Below are 12,500 nucleotides of genomic sequence, written 5' to 3'. Positions count from 1 at the left end.
ATATATATATATATATATATATATATATATATATATATATATTACGATTAACTTTCAAAATACTGAAATATGATATTCTCAAATCACTATGTAAGTTCTATAGCAAATGAGAGAGCATGATGAAAGTTCAACTATTTTGTTTAATCCTTTTGATTGCATTGATGCAAAAGGCAAAAGATAGCAATTACAAAATTGAGTCTCCTTTGTCATCTATTTAAAACGAACACTGTCGTTCCAATAATCTGATATCATATATAATCATTACTACCATCACCATTATATATGCTATGTTATCATTCCCATAATCTTATTATTATTACTTTGATAATCGTTACCTCATCATATTGTCATCATCTTCATTATCATAAATATTATCATAAATGTTCTTATTATCATTATAATTCTTATAATGATTGTCGTAATTTATTTACTTACACAATATCTATTCATTAATGATTATCCTATATCGTCCTTCTTGCAGTTTATAATTGGTCAATTATTAGTGGATGAATAATTCCAGATAAAACCAAGAATTCAAAATCGGTAACCAATCAACCTCACGATTCAATAATATTTATGATTTAGAAATCAGACTATTTTAGGAATTGGTTGAAAATGTTTTAGCGGATGGTTTGCTAGAATGTTACACACACACACACAAACACACACACACACACACACACACAAAACACAAACCAACGCACATACATAAGTATAGACATACTCACATACACCCAAATACACATAAACATAGAGATGGATATGATGAATGATAAAAATCCCATAAGTAAAGGTATACACATACAACTGAGCAGGCAGACAAAGATAATTACGTTTCACATGCAATTTTGTTTCAAATTTATGATAGTGGGAGCCATAGCATGACGAAAATAAAAGAAAGAAAAGAAAAACCTGCAGACACACACACACACACACACACACACACACACACATATATATATATATATATATATATTACGATTAACTTTCAAAATACTGAAATATGATATTCTCAAATCACTATGTAAGTTCTATAGCAAATGAGAGAGCATGATGAAAGTTCAACTATTTTGTTTAATCCTTTTGATTGCATGGATGCAAAAGGCAAAAGATAGCAATTACAAAATTGAGTCTCCTTTGTCATCTATTTAAAACGAACACTGTCGTTCCAATAATCTGATGAAACAAAGTATTTTCCATTTAGTTTCTTTTATATTTCACTTCAAGGAACATTAGACTGATAGCTACAACATTGTTACAAAAACTCAAAAGTATTTGTTCCAGTATCTGTAAAATTACTGCAGATAAACTATGAGAGAGCGAGAGAGATAGAGAGCGAAAGAGAGAGAGAAAGAGAGAGAGGGAAAGAGAGATAGAGAGAGAGAAAGAGAGAGAAAAGAGAGAGAGAGAGAGACAGAGAGAAAAGAGAGAGAGAAAGAGAGAACAGGTAAGCAAGAGTTAGAGAAAAGTGTGTGTCAGGAGTGGGATTCGAACCCACGCCCTCAGAGAGGACCAGAAAGCCCGAAGCCCTTCTATCGGAGGGAAGTGTTCCTTGAGTCTGGCGCCTTAGACCGCTCGGCCATCCTGACATATCATAATGAATTTATCCAGCTGTTACTGTTGTCAAGGTAAATACTGGACTGTTCCTCTTTTGTTTTGGTGTTTATAATTCCAGTTTCTTGATAATAGATTCAGCATGCTTCTACACGAGCGCTTGCGAGGCTATGTGAATTGTTGTGCGACCCATTACCTGTATAAATACCGGTTGTACAGTAATGCTTCATTGTAGATTCTGATTAGAGGGCAGATGCCGTTGAGTATCGTGATTTTTTTTTTATATAATACTTAATCATGCATATGTATACATATATATATATATATATATATATGTATATGAATATATACATAAATATATATACATATACATATATATGTAAGTTATAAAAGTTTTAAAAGCTAAAAATCTACAAATCATTATTTACAGCTTGTGACAAAACGGGTTTACGTGGTGAGATTCTTTAAATTGAGGCTTTTGTTGAAAAAAAAAAAAAAAAAAATGGGAGTTGGATGTATCTGGATGAATAAATATCTTTTTCCAGTGTCACAGAAGTTTTAGTCTATTTCAATCCTTTATTTACCATCCTGGCTAAGTGCACAGACAGCAGGAAGCTTTGGCTATATTTGATGTATAGTCATAGCCATAGTATAGACATACTTTGACAGGCTTTGGTATAATTTTTATGGCCATTATATAAATTGTATTGGAAATTTTGATTATGATATACTTCATCTCATACATCGGATAACATGAAATTGTCACTTGGCTTTCTGTACCTCACGCTAGGCTGAATTATAGTTTAACTTACTTATTTACAAAAAAAATAATCAATTACAATATTTACAGCACCTCTATCAAGAGTTTTTAAAGCCTGGAAAACCCTTTCCGAGTTACATAAGGTAATACCTGAGTCTTGACCTACAAAAGAAATTCTGTGGCTATGGGACTTCCTGCCAGATTATTTTATCATTATTATTATTATTATCATTATTATTTAGTTTTAGTTCTATATTTACCAACCTGGCTAACTACATAGGTGTGGGCACTCTTTAACACATTGATGTGGGGTCATGACATTATTAATAACATTATATTACACATTAAGGTAATAACATGATCATATTCTCTAGTATATCAACTGTAAAAATACATTTGATAAATGATTATAACTGAATATGGCATAAATACATATTCTAGTACATTTGATGATATGAAACAAGGTGTCCTGAAAGGCTGTATCACATGATCATATTCTCTAGTATATCAACATTTGATAAATGATTATAACTGAATATGGCATGAATACATATTCTAATACATTTGATGATATGAAATAATTACATAGCTCTGCATACCTCAAACTAGGTGGCCTGAAAGTCTGTATCACATAACACTCTAAGATATAATGTTCAAGTGTTCGTTTATATTCTTCGTTGGAAAGTCACAATATCACATTGTCTTGTTCTTGTCTTATATGAACCATAAATGAATTTCTCCTGCGAAAACTGGTCATCAGTGTTACCAAATCATCAGGACGAAATTGTGCTAGACGTGCTGTGAAAATATGCTAACTCTACTGAAAATATGCTAAATGCAATAGTAAATTATGCTAAAATTATGCTGACTTATTATTAGCTAAATAAAAATAAACCGAATGATATATTAAAACAACAATGATTGCCACTTAACATACTTTAATGGAAACATAGGCCTAATTAATATAACCAAGATAGTCTACCGAATAAAACTCAATTATTAAATAAACGAAGAGCAGCTTCGCAAAACAGATGATGCCAAAGGAACTTAAAAACATTTTTTTCAGTAGGACTATGCAAAATTACCATACTTTAATGGAAACATAGGCCTAACTGATATAACCCAGATAGCCTACCGAATTGAATATGCAATTATTAAATAAATGAATAGCAGCTTCGCAAAACAAATGATGTTAAATTAGCATAAAAAATTGCTTTCAGTAGGACTATGCAAAATCACCATACTTTAATGGAAACATAGGCCTAATTGATATAAACCAGACAGCCTACCGAATAAAACTCAATCATGAAATAAATGAAAAGCAGCTTCGCAAAACAGATGATGCCAAAGTAACTCTTTTTTTTTCAGTAGGACTATGCAAATTACCCTTTAAATTCGGGTTTCAAGAAAACTTTTCTCCAAATAAAAATTTAAGTCTTCACTTGCCCAAGTTCATTACTACTTACTGATCATTACGCCACTGAGGGAATATATTCTTACCCATCGACTTGATCATGTCTGCTGAGGGCTCAAATTTTACGCACTCAGTCTGATTCCCTCTCCACTTACGATTTCATTTGCCAGACTACTGTTTTTTAGCCTGTTTCTTTTCTCCGTCTTTTTCAAAGTAACCATTGAAAATATTCTCTCACAATCTGCATTAGATACTGGTATGGTTAATAATGCTTTAACAAGTTTGGTGAGTAGTGGGTATTTCCCGGTGTGACAGATTTTAGACCAAAAGACTTCAGTGTCAATGTTAGTGGTAGCGTTCTGTGAGAGAATATTCTTTGCATCATCACTTATGATTAGTAACCTCCATTCGTCATCCAACTTTTGTTCATCTTCGTCTTTAACAATTCCAGGAATCTTGGCACTGATATTTGCAACAGACATATTACTCCCACGCATTATTTCTTCAGGATCAAGCACAGAACAAATATCAGAAAGAACTGCATTACATTTTGTCGATTAAACGGGGAAAAAAATTAAACCAATTTTGAAAGCGGTTATAATTATGCTAAAATTTATGCCAGACATAGCAGAATTATGCTAGAATTATGCTAAAAAGATCAATTATGCTAGAAATAATGCTAGACACTTGATTTGAGTCTAAATTATGCTAAAAGCATAAAATTATGCTAAATTTGGTAACACTGCTGGTCATGTTTTATGCTACAGCGTCCAGATCTTTGAAAGTTTGTCTCCTCTATCAAGTTCTCCCTGTTGGAGGTTCTTATTACGTGTGAGATCCTAGCAAAAGTTATGCCAAAGCCTATATCCACACTTTGTTCATAACAAATCAGGAAAGCTGATTCTATAGAGTTTATTGTGGCTTTTTGGGAAGCGTATGAACGATATCTTATTTTCGAAAATACTAAACGTCTATCAGTTCCTTGATATCATATATAATCATCACTATTTATCATCATTATATATGCTATGTTATCATTACCATAATTTTATTGTTATTACTTTGATAATCGTTACCTCATCATATTGTCATCATCTTCATTATCATAAATATTATCATCATTGTTCTTATCATCATTATAATTGTTATAATGATTATCGTCATTTATTTACTTACTCAATATCTATTCATTAATGATTATACTATATCGTCATTTTTACTGTTTATCATTAGTCAATTATTAGTCGTCACAGCTTTTTCATTTATTTACTTGACACAAAAATACAGAAACTAAATAAACAGGTTATCTCCGCTTAGGCCTCTTTTTTCGTTCAAAAAAAGTCCAGCAATAATACCATGTGCTTGCCAGATGAATAATTCCAGATAAAACCAAGAATTCAAGAATTCAATTAACCTCACGATTCAACAATATTTATGATTTAGAAATCATACTATTTTAGGAATTGGTTGAAAATGTTTTCGCGGACGGTTTGCTAGAATGTTACACACACACACATACACGCTCACACTCACACACACACACAAATAAAACACAAACCAAGACACATACACAAGTATAGACATATTCACATACACCCTAATACACATAAACATAAAGATGGATATGATGAATGATAAAAATCCCATTAGTAAAGGTATACACATATAACTGAGCAGGCAGACAAAGATAATTACGTTTCACATGCAATTTTGTTTCAAATTTATGATACTGGGAGCCATAGCATGACGAAAATAAAAGAAAGAAAAGAAAAAACCTGCAGACACACACACACACACACATATATATATATTACGATTAACTTTCAAAATACTGAAATATGATATTCTCAAATCACTATGTAAGTTCTATAGCAAATGAGAGAGCATGATGAAAGTTCAACTATTTTGTTTAATCCTTTTGATTGCATTGATGCAAAAGGCAAAAGATAGCAATTACAAAATTGAGTCTCCTTTGTCATCTATTTAAAACGAACACTGTCGTTCCAATAATCTGATGAAACAAAGTATTTTCCATTTAGTTTCTTTTATATTTCACTTCAAGGAACATTAGACTGATAGCTACAACATTCTGTTACAAAAACTCGAAAGTATTTGTTCCAGTATCTGTAAAATTACTGCATATAAACTATGAGAGAGAGAGAGAGATAGAGAGCGAAAGAGAGAGAGAAAGAGAGAGAGAGAGAGAGAAAGAGAGAGAGAGAGAGAGAGAGAGAGAAAGAGAGATAGAGAGAGAAAGAGAGAGAGAGAGAGAAAAGAGAGAGAGAAAGAGAGAACAGGCAAGCAAGAGTTAGAGAAAAGTGTGTGTCAGGAGTGGGATTCGAACCCACGCCCTCAGAGAGGACCAGAAAGCCCGAAGCCCTTCTATCGGAGGGAAGTGTTCCTTGAGTCTGGCGCCTTAGACCACTCGGCCATCCTGACATATCATAATGAATTTATCCAGCTGTTACTGTTGTCAAGGGAAATACTGGACTGTTTCTCTTTTGTTTTGGTGTTTATAATTCCAGTTTCTTGATAATAGATTCAGCATGCTTCTACACGAGCGCTTGCGAGGCTATGTGAATTGTTGTGCGACCCATTACCTGTATAAATACCGGTTGTACAGTAATGCTTCATTGTAGATTCTGATTAGAGGGCAGATGCCGTTGAGTATCGTGATTTTTTTTTTTTTTTTATAATACTTAATCAGGCATATGTATACATATATATATGTATATGAATATATAAATATATATATACATATATACATATATATATACATATATACATATATATACATACATATATATATATATATATATATATATATATAAACATACACACATTTATATATATATATATGTATATATATATATATATGTAAATTATAAAAGTTTTAAAAGCTAAAAATCTACCAATCATTATTTACAGCTTGTGACAAAACGGGTTTACGTAGTGAGATTCTTTAAATTGAGTCTTTTGTTAAAAAAAAAAAAAAAAAAAAAAAGGGAGTTGGATGTATGTGGATGAATAAATTGTTTATATCTTTTTCCAGTGTCACAGAAGTTTTGGTCTATTTCAATCCTTTATTTACCATCCTGGCTAAGTGCACAGACAACAGGAAGCTTTGGCTATATTTGATGTTTAGTCATAGCCATAGTATAGACATACTTTGACAGGCTTTGGTATTATTTTTATGGCCATTATATAAATTGTATTGGAAATTTTGATTATGATATACTTCATCTCATACATCGGATAACATTAAATTGTTACTTGGTTTTCTGTTCCTCACGCTAGGCTAAATTATAGTTTAGCTTACTTATTTACAAAATAATAATCAATTACAATATTTACAGCACCTCTATCAAGAGTTTTCAAAGCCTGGAAAACCCTTTCCGAGTTACATAAGGTAATACCTGAGTCTTGATCTACAAAAGAAATTCTGTGGCTATGGGACTTCCTGCCAGATTATTTTATCATTATTATTATTATTATCATTATTATTTAGTTTTAGTTCTATTTTTACCAACCTGGCTAACTACATAGGTGTGGGCACTCTTTAACACATTGATGTGGGGTCATGACATTATTAATAACATCATATTACACATTAAGGTGATTATATTCTCTAGTATATCAACAATAAAAATACATTTGATAAATGATTATAACTGAATATGGCATAAATACATATTCTAGTATATTTGATGATATGAAACAAGGTGTCCTGAAAGGCTGTATCACATGATCATATTCTCTAGTATATCAACATTTGATAAATGATTATAACTGAATATGGCATGAATTCATATTCTAATACATTTGATGATATGAAATAATTACATAGCTCTGCATACCTCAAACTAGGTGGCCTGAAAATCTGTATCACATAACACTCTAAGATATAATGTTCAAGTGTTCGTTTATATTCTTCGTTGGAGTCACAATATCACATTGTCTTGTTCTTGTCTTATATGAACCATAAATGAATTTCTCCTGCGAAAACTGGTCATGTTTTATGCTACAGCGTCCAGATCTTTGAAAGTTTGTCTCCTCTATCAAGTTCTCCCTGTTGGAGGTTCTTATTACGTGTGAGATCCTAGCAAGAGGTGTGCCAAAGCCTATATCCACAATTTGTTCATAACTGAAATCAACAAAGCTGATTCCATAGAGTTTATTGTGGCTTGTTGGCAATACGTATGAATGATGTATTATTTTCGAAAAACCAAACGTCTATCCATTCCTTGATGTCATGTATAATCATCACTATTTATTATCATTATATATGCTATGTTATCATTACCATAATTTTATTTTTATTACTTTGATAATCGTTACCTCATCATATTGTCATCATCTTCATTGTCATAAACATTAGACTGATAGCTACAACATTCTGTTACAAAAACTAGAAAGTATTTGTTCCAGTATCTATAAAATTACTGCATATAAACTATGAGAGAGAGAGATAGAGAGAGAAAAGAGAGAGAGAAAGAGAGAGCAGTCAAGCGAGAGTTAGAGAAAAGTGTGTGTCAGGAGTGGGATTCGAACCCACGCCCTCAGAGAGGACCAGAAAGCCCGAAGCCCTTCTATCGGAGGGAAGTGTTCCTTGAGTCTGGCGCCTTAGACCACTCGGCCATCCTGACATATCATACTGCATTTATCCAGCTGTTACTGTTGTCAAGGGAAATACTGTACTGTTCCTCTTTTGTTTTGGTGTTTATAATTCCAGTTTCTTGATAACTGATTCAGCATGCTTCTATGCAAGCGCTTGCGAGACTATGTGAACTATTGTGCGACCCATTACCTGTGTAAATACCAGATGTACAGTAATACTTCATTGTAGATTCTGATTAAATTGAACGAAAAGGCAGATGCCGTAGAGTATCGTGATTTTTTTTATATAATACTTAATCATACATATGTATACATAATATATATATACACACATATATAAATACATAGACACATTTACATATACATATATATATATACATATATACATATATATATGTATATATATGTGTATGTGTGTGTTTGTGTGTGTGCGTGTGTATATATATGTATATATATGTACATACATATATGTATATATATATATATATATATATATATATATATATATATATATATATATAAATGTACATGAATGTATATGTATATATACATGTACTCATATACATATGTATTTTTGTAAGCATATGTATAAGCACACACACGCACGCATACACACATATACATACATACATACATTCATACATATATATATATATATATATATATATATGTATATATATATGTATATATATATGAAATACATAAATATATAGAAATGTATTCATATATACATTTATATATATATGAATATATATACATATATATATATACACACATTTGTATATATATATGTATATATATATGAATATATATATATATAATATATATATGTATGTATACACACACATACACACACATATATATTAATGTATATGCATATATACACACTAGAGAATAGAGGAGAGAGAGAAGCAACAAAAAATTCAGGCCAGGTAAACTACTGAGAAATGACAAAATAAATGATACTCCATTATTGAACTCATTAAATAAACAGAAAAGTAAATACAAAATACGAATGACACTAGAAAGGACTTTTTTCATTTTTGTAAAATCTTATAAAAGTATTTGTTCCGCAATTCTAGTAAAATATATACGGGACAGACAATGACTCAGCATCCAGGCATTAAAGAAAGAAAATAAATATAACAAGACTTATGTCAGGAAAAAGAAAAGAAAGAGGGAAAAAACATACATCAAGAGAAATGAAAAGGAAAAGCCATATGTCAGGAGTGGGATTCGAACCCAGTATCTATGAGAGAGAGAGAGATAGAGAGCGAAAGAGAGAGAGAAAGAGAGAGAGAGAGAGAAAGAGAGAGAAAAAGAGAGAGAGAGAGAGAGAGAGACAGAAATAGAGAGAGAAAGAGATAAAAGAGAGAGAGAAAGAGAGAGCAGACAAGCAAGAGTTAGAGAAAAGTGTGTGTCAGGAGTGGGATTCGAACCCACGCCCTCAGAGAGGACCAGAAAGCCCGAAGCCCTTCTATCGGAGGGAAGTGTTCCTTGAGTCTGGCGCCTTAGACCGCTCGGCCATCCTGACTTATTAATACTATAAAATCTCTTTCGATTACATTCCTGAATTATGGCAGGGAAATCTTCTTCATAGACGGTCCTCCACTCACCCTACTGGATTCCTAAACAAATTGTTTTATTGAAATATTGTAGAGAATCAGAAGCTTTAGTGGAAGAAGAGAAAGAAAGAATAAAGAGAGAGAGAAAGAGACTTCAGACGGCCCTCCAATCACCTTTCTCTCGGTTTGCGATCGCGATCCGAGTTATGTATACACACACACACATATATATATATATATATATATATATATATATATATATATATATATATATATATATATATATTGGGATATGGTTTCACACACTACTCACAATTTTACTGGGCGTCTATTGTACGCTAAAGAGAAAAGTTTTATTTCTTATTTATTTTTTATTTTGCCTATTGTTTTAATAAACATATAATGGTTTCACATCATCTTACCCCATATACAGAATTAATATACTAGTATCATAATATCTTTTGCAACACTAGTTTACGACCTATACTTTAGAGAACGCCCATTTTATGCCTCCGTTTCTCACTGCTTTCCTGTTAATCAACTTCCTCTGTCTTGAGACCTGTGAGCACGGACGAGGCTTCATTAATTACCCTATTTGTAACTAGTATCGCGATGCCTATACTCAGTCGTCATTTATTTGCCGTAGACAAACAGACACAGATAAACAGACAGACAGACAGAGTGGCAGTTTTTAATAACTCTGCGGCATTTGTTTATATTTTTTTATAATTATTATCTTATTTAGGAGTCATTGAAATGCAATAGACCTTACATTGCCTTTTTTTTCTACGTGATTATTCATGAAGCCCTCGTAGAGAACCTTTATAATGTGATTATCAAATAACACTGCGTTAAAGACTGTCCATAGTTCTAAAGCAGGGATACCATATCACTTGACTACAGAAGCATATCGCTAATACAGAAATGTGATACTGAAACTGCAGTTTAAATCAGTATACTTAGTCAGGATGGCCGAGCGGTCTAAGGCGCCAGACTCAAGGAACACTTCCCTCCGATAGAAGGGCTTCGGGCTTTCTGGTCCTCTCTGAGGGCGTGGGTTCGAATCCCACTCCTGACACACTTTTCTCTAACTCTTGCTTACTTGCCTCCATCCTTCCATCCCTCTCTCCCTCCTCTCTTCCCTAACTTCCTGGTAAAGATAGTAATGATGATAACAATGATAACCATTGATAACATTCATCTTTTGCAGATATCTTTCTATGCGTATCTACATAACGATGTGTATGGATACTAAATGCGGTGTTCACTTCCTTTCGATAAACAGAAACCATATTGAAAACGGATGCCAAGTTGCTTTATGTTGCAAATTATCCTATAATCTAATAATGGAAAATGAGTATCTTTATTTTGCCGGTTCCTCCATTTGGTGTCTTCCACTTTGTTGTCATACATCATATTGTTAAACCTTTCTCTCTCTCTCTCTCTTTCTCCCTTCCTCTCTGTATCTCTCTAGTTCATTTCTTAAATCTTTCTCAATATCTCTTTATTTCATTGCAACTCTACATATATCCTTAACAAATGCTATATATATACAGGCTGCAGGCAACTCTAGGGTATATGCCTCCTAATTTCATTCCTTTTTTCATTCGTGTTATTAGAATAACATAAATGAAATGGTTTAATATTTATCATATCTTTGACGATCTATTTTTTCCCAAAGAAATTGTAAATCGTAGTTTTTTAAAATTAAATCTTTCCATCCCTTGTGAAAATGCATGCATGATTAACTATTATCAAGACTATAAAACTATAAGAAAATTATAAAAAAAACCTGTCCGTCTTTCGCAAGAAGAATCAAGCTGCAGACGTATAATCGCTCTAATATTTGTATATTGTATTTATATGATATGATGGCAGCATGAAGTCAGGATGGCCGAGTGGTCTAAGGCGCCAGACTCAAGGAACACTTCCCTCCGATAGAAGGGCTTCGGGCTTTCTGGTCCTCTCTGAGGGCGTGGGTTCGAATCCCACTCCTGACACACACTTTTCTGTATCTCTTGCTTGTTTGTTCTCTATCTCTTTCTTCCCCCCTCTCTCTCTCTGTCTCTCTCTCTCTCACCATCATTATCGCCTTAGTTCATAGATATGAACGACAGCAATTACGATGATAATGATGATAATGATAATAACGATGGTTCTAATTACAACGTTAATGAAAATGACAATGGCAATGATAACGGTGATAAGTTTACAGTAATTGATAATAATAACAATAGTAATAAAAAATGAATTCATGATAATAATGAGAAGGATAATAATGATGATGATAATAATGAGAAGGATAATAATGATGATGATAATATTGAGAAGGATAATAATGATAATGATAATAATGATTATAAGAATAATAATGGTAATGGTACTGATAATGTTAATTATAATGGTAATGGTATTAGCGATGATGAAAATAATGATGATGATAATGATAATAATAATAATAATAATAACGATGACAATAATCATAGTAATAATGATAATAACAATAATGATAATAATAATGGTTATGGTAATGATGATAATGATAATACTAATAATAATAGGGGTACCAATAATGATAATAATGATAATG

General features: G+C 32.2%; 6 non-coding genes across 6 annotated transcripts; 2 read left to right on the top strand and 4 right to left on the bottom strand.

Moving 5' to 3' along the window:
• Positions 1 to 1,473: 1,473 nt before the first annotated feature.
• Positions 1,474 to 1,589, bottom strand: TRNAL-CAA (transfer RNA leucine (anticodon CAA)). The gene is made up of 2 exons: positions 1,552 to 1,589; positions 1,474 to 1,518 (listed from the first exon to the last, which is right to left on the bottom strand). It is a non-coding gene; the product is annotated as a tRNA-Leu (tRNA).
• A 4,462-nt stretch (positions 1,590 to 6,051) lies between these two features.
• Positions 6,052 to 6,167, bottom strand: TRNAL-CAA (transfer RNA leucine (anticodon CAA)). Its single transcript has 2 exons — positions 6,130 to 6,167; positions 6,052 to 6,096 (listed from the first exon to the last, which is right to left on the bottom strand). It is a non-coding gene; the product is annotated as a tRNA-Leu (tRNA).
• A 2,091-nt stretch (positions 6,168 to 8,258) lies between these two features.
• On the bottom strand, positions 8,259 to 8,374 carry TRNAL-CAA (transfer RNA leucine (anticodon CAA)). Its single transcript has 2 exons — positions 8,337 to 8,374; positions 8,259 to 8,303 (listed from the first exon to the last, which is right to left on the bottom strand). It is a non-coding gene; the product is annotated as a tRNA-Leu (tRNA).
• Positions 8,375 to 9,763: 1,389 nt separating this feature from the next.
• TRNAL-CAA (transfer RNA leucine (anticodon CAA)) lies at positions 9,764 to 9,879 on the bottom strand. Its single transcript has 2 exons — positions 9,842 to 9,879; positions 9,764 to 9,808 (listed from the first exon to the last, which is right to left on the bottom strand). It is a non-coding gene; the product is annotated as a tRNA-Leu (tRNA).
• A 993-nt stretch (positions 9,880 to 10,872) lies between these two features.
• TRNAL-CAA (transfer RNA leucine (anticodon CAA)) lies at positions 10,873 to 10,988 on the top strand. Its single transcript has 2 exons — positions 10,873 to 10,910; positions 10,944 to 10,988. It is a non-coding gene; the product is annotated as a tRNA-Leu (tRNA).
• An 806-nt stretch (positions 10,989 to 11,794) lies between these two features.
• TRNAL-CAA (transfer RNA leucine (anticodon CAA)) lies at positions 11,795 to 11,910 on the top strand. Its single transcript has 2 exons — positions 11,795 to 11,832; positions 11,866 to 11,910. It is a non-coding gene; the product is annotated as a tRNA-Leu (tRNA).
• Positions 11,911 to 12,500: the final 590 nt, after the last annotated feature.

This window comes from Penaeus japonicus, unplaced genomic scaffold (assembly GCF_977035675.1).
Source record: "Penaeus japonicus unplaced genomic scaffold, GWHDUDI00000001_assembly GWHDUDI00000034, whole genome shotgun sequence".
Lineage (NCBI taxonomy): Eukaryota > Metazoa > Arthropoda > Malacostraca > Decapoda > Penaeidae > Penaeus > Penaeus japonicus.
Note: the sequence above shows the minus strand (reverse complement) of the source record. Positions and strands in the feature narration are given on the sequence as shown.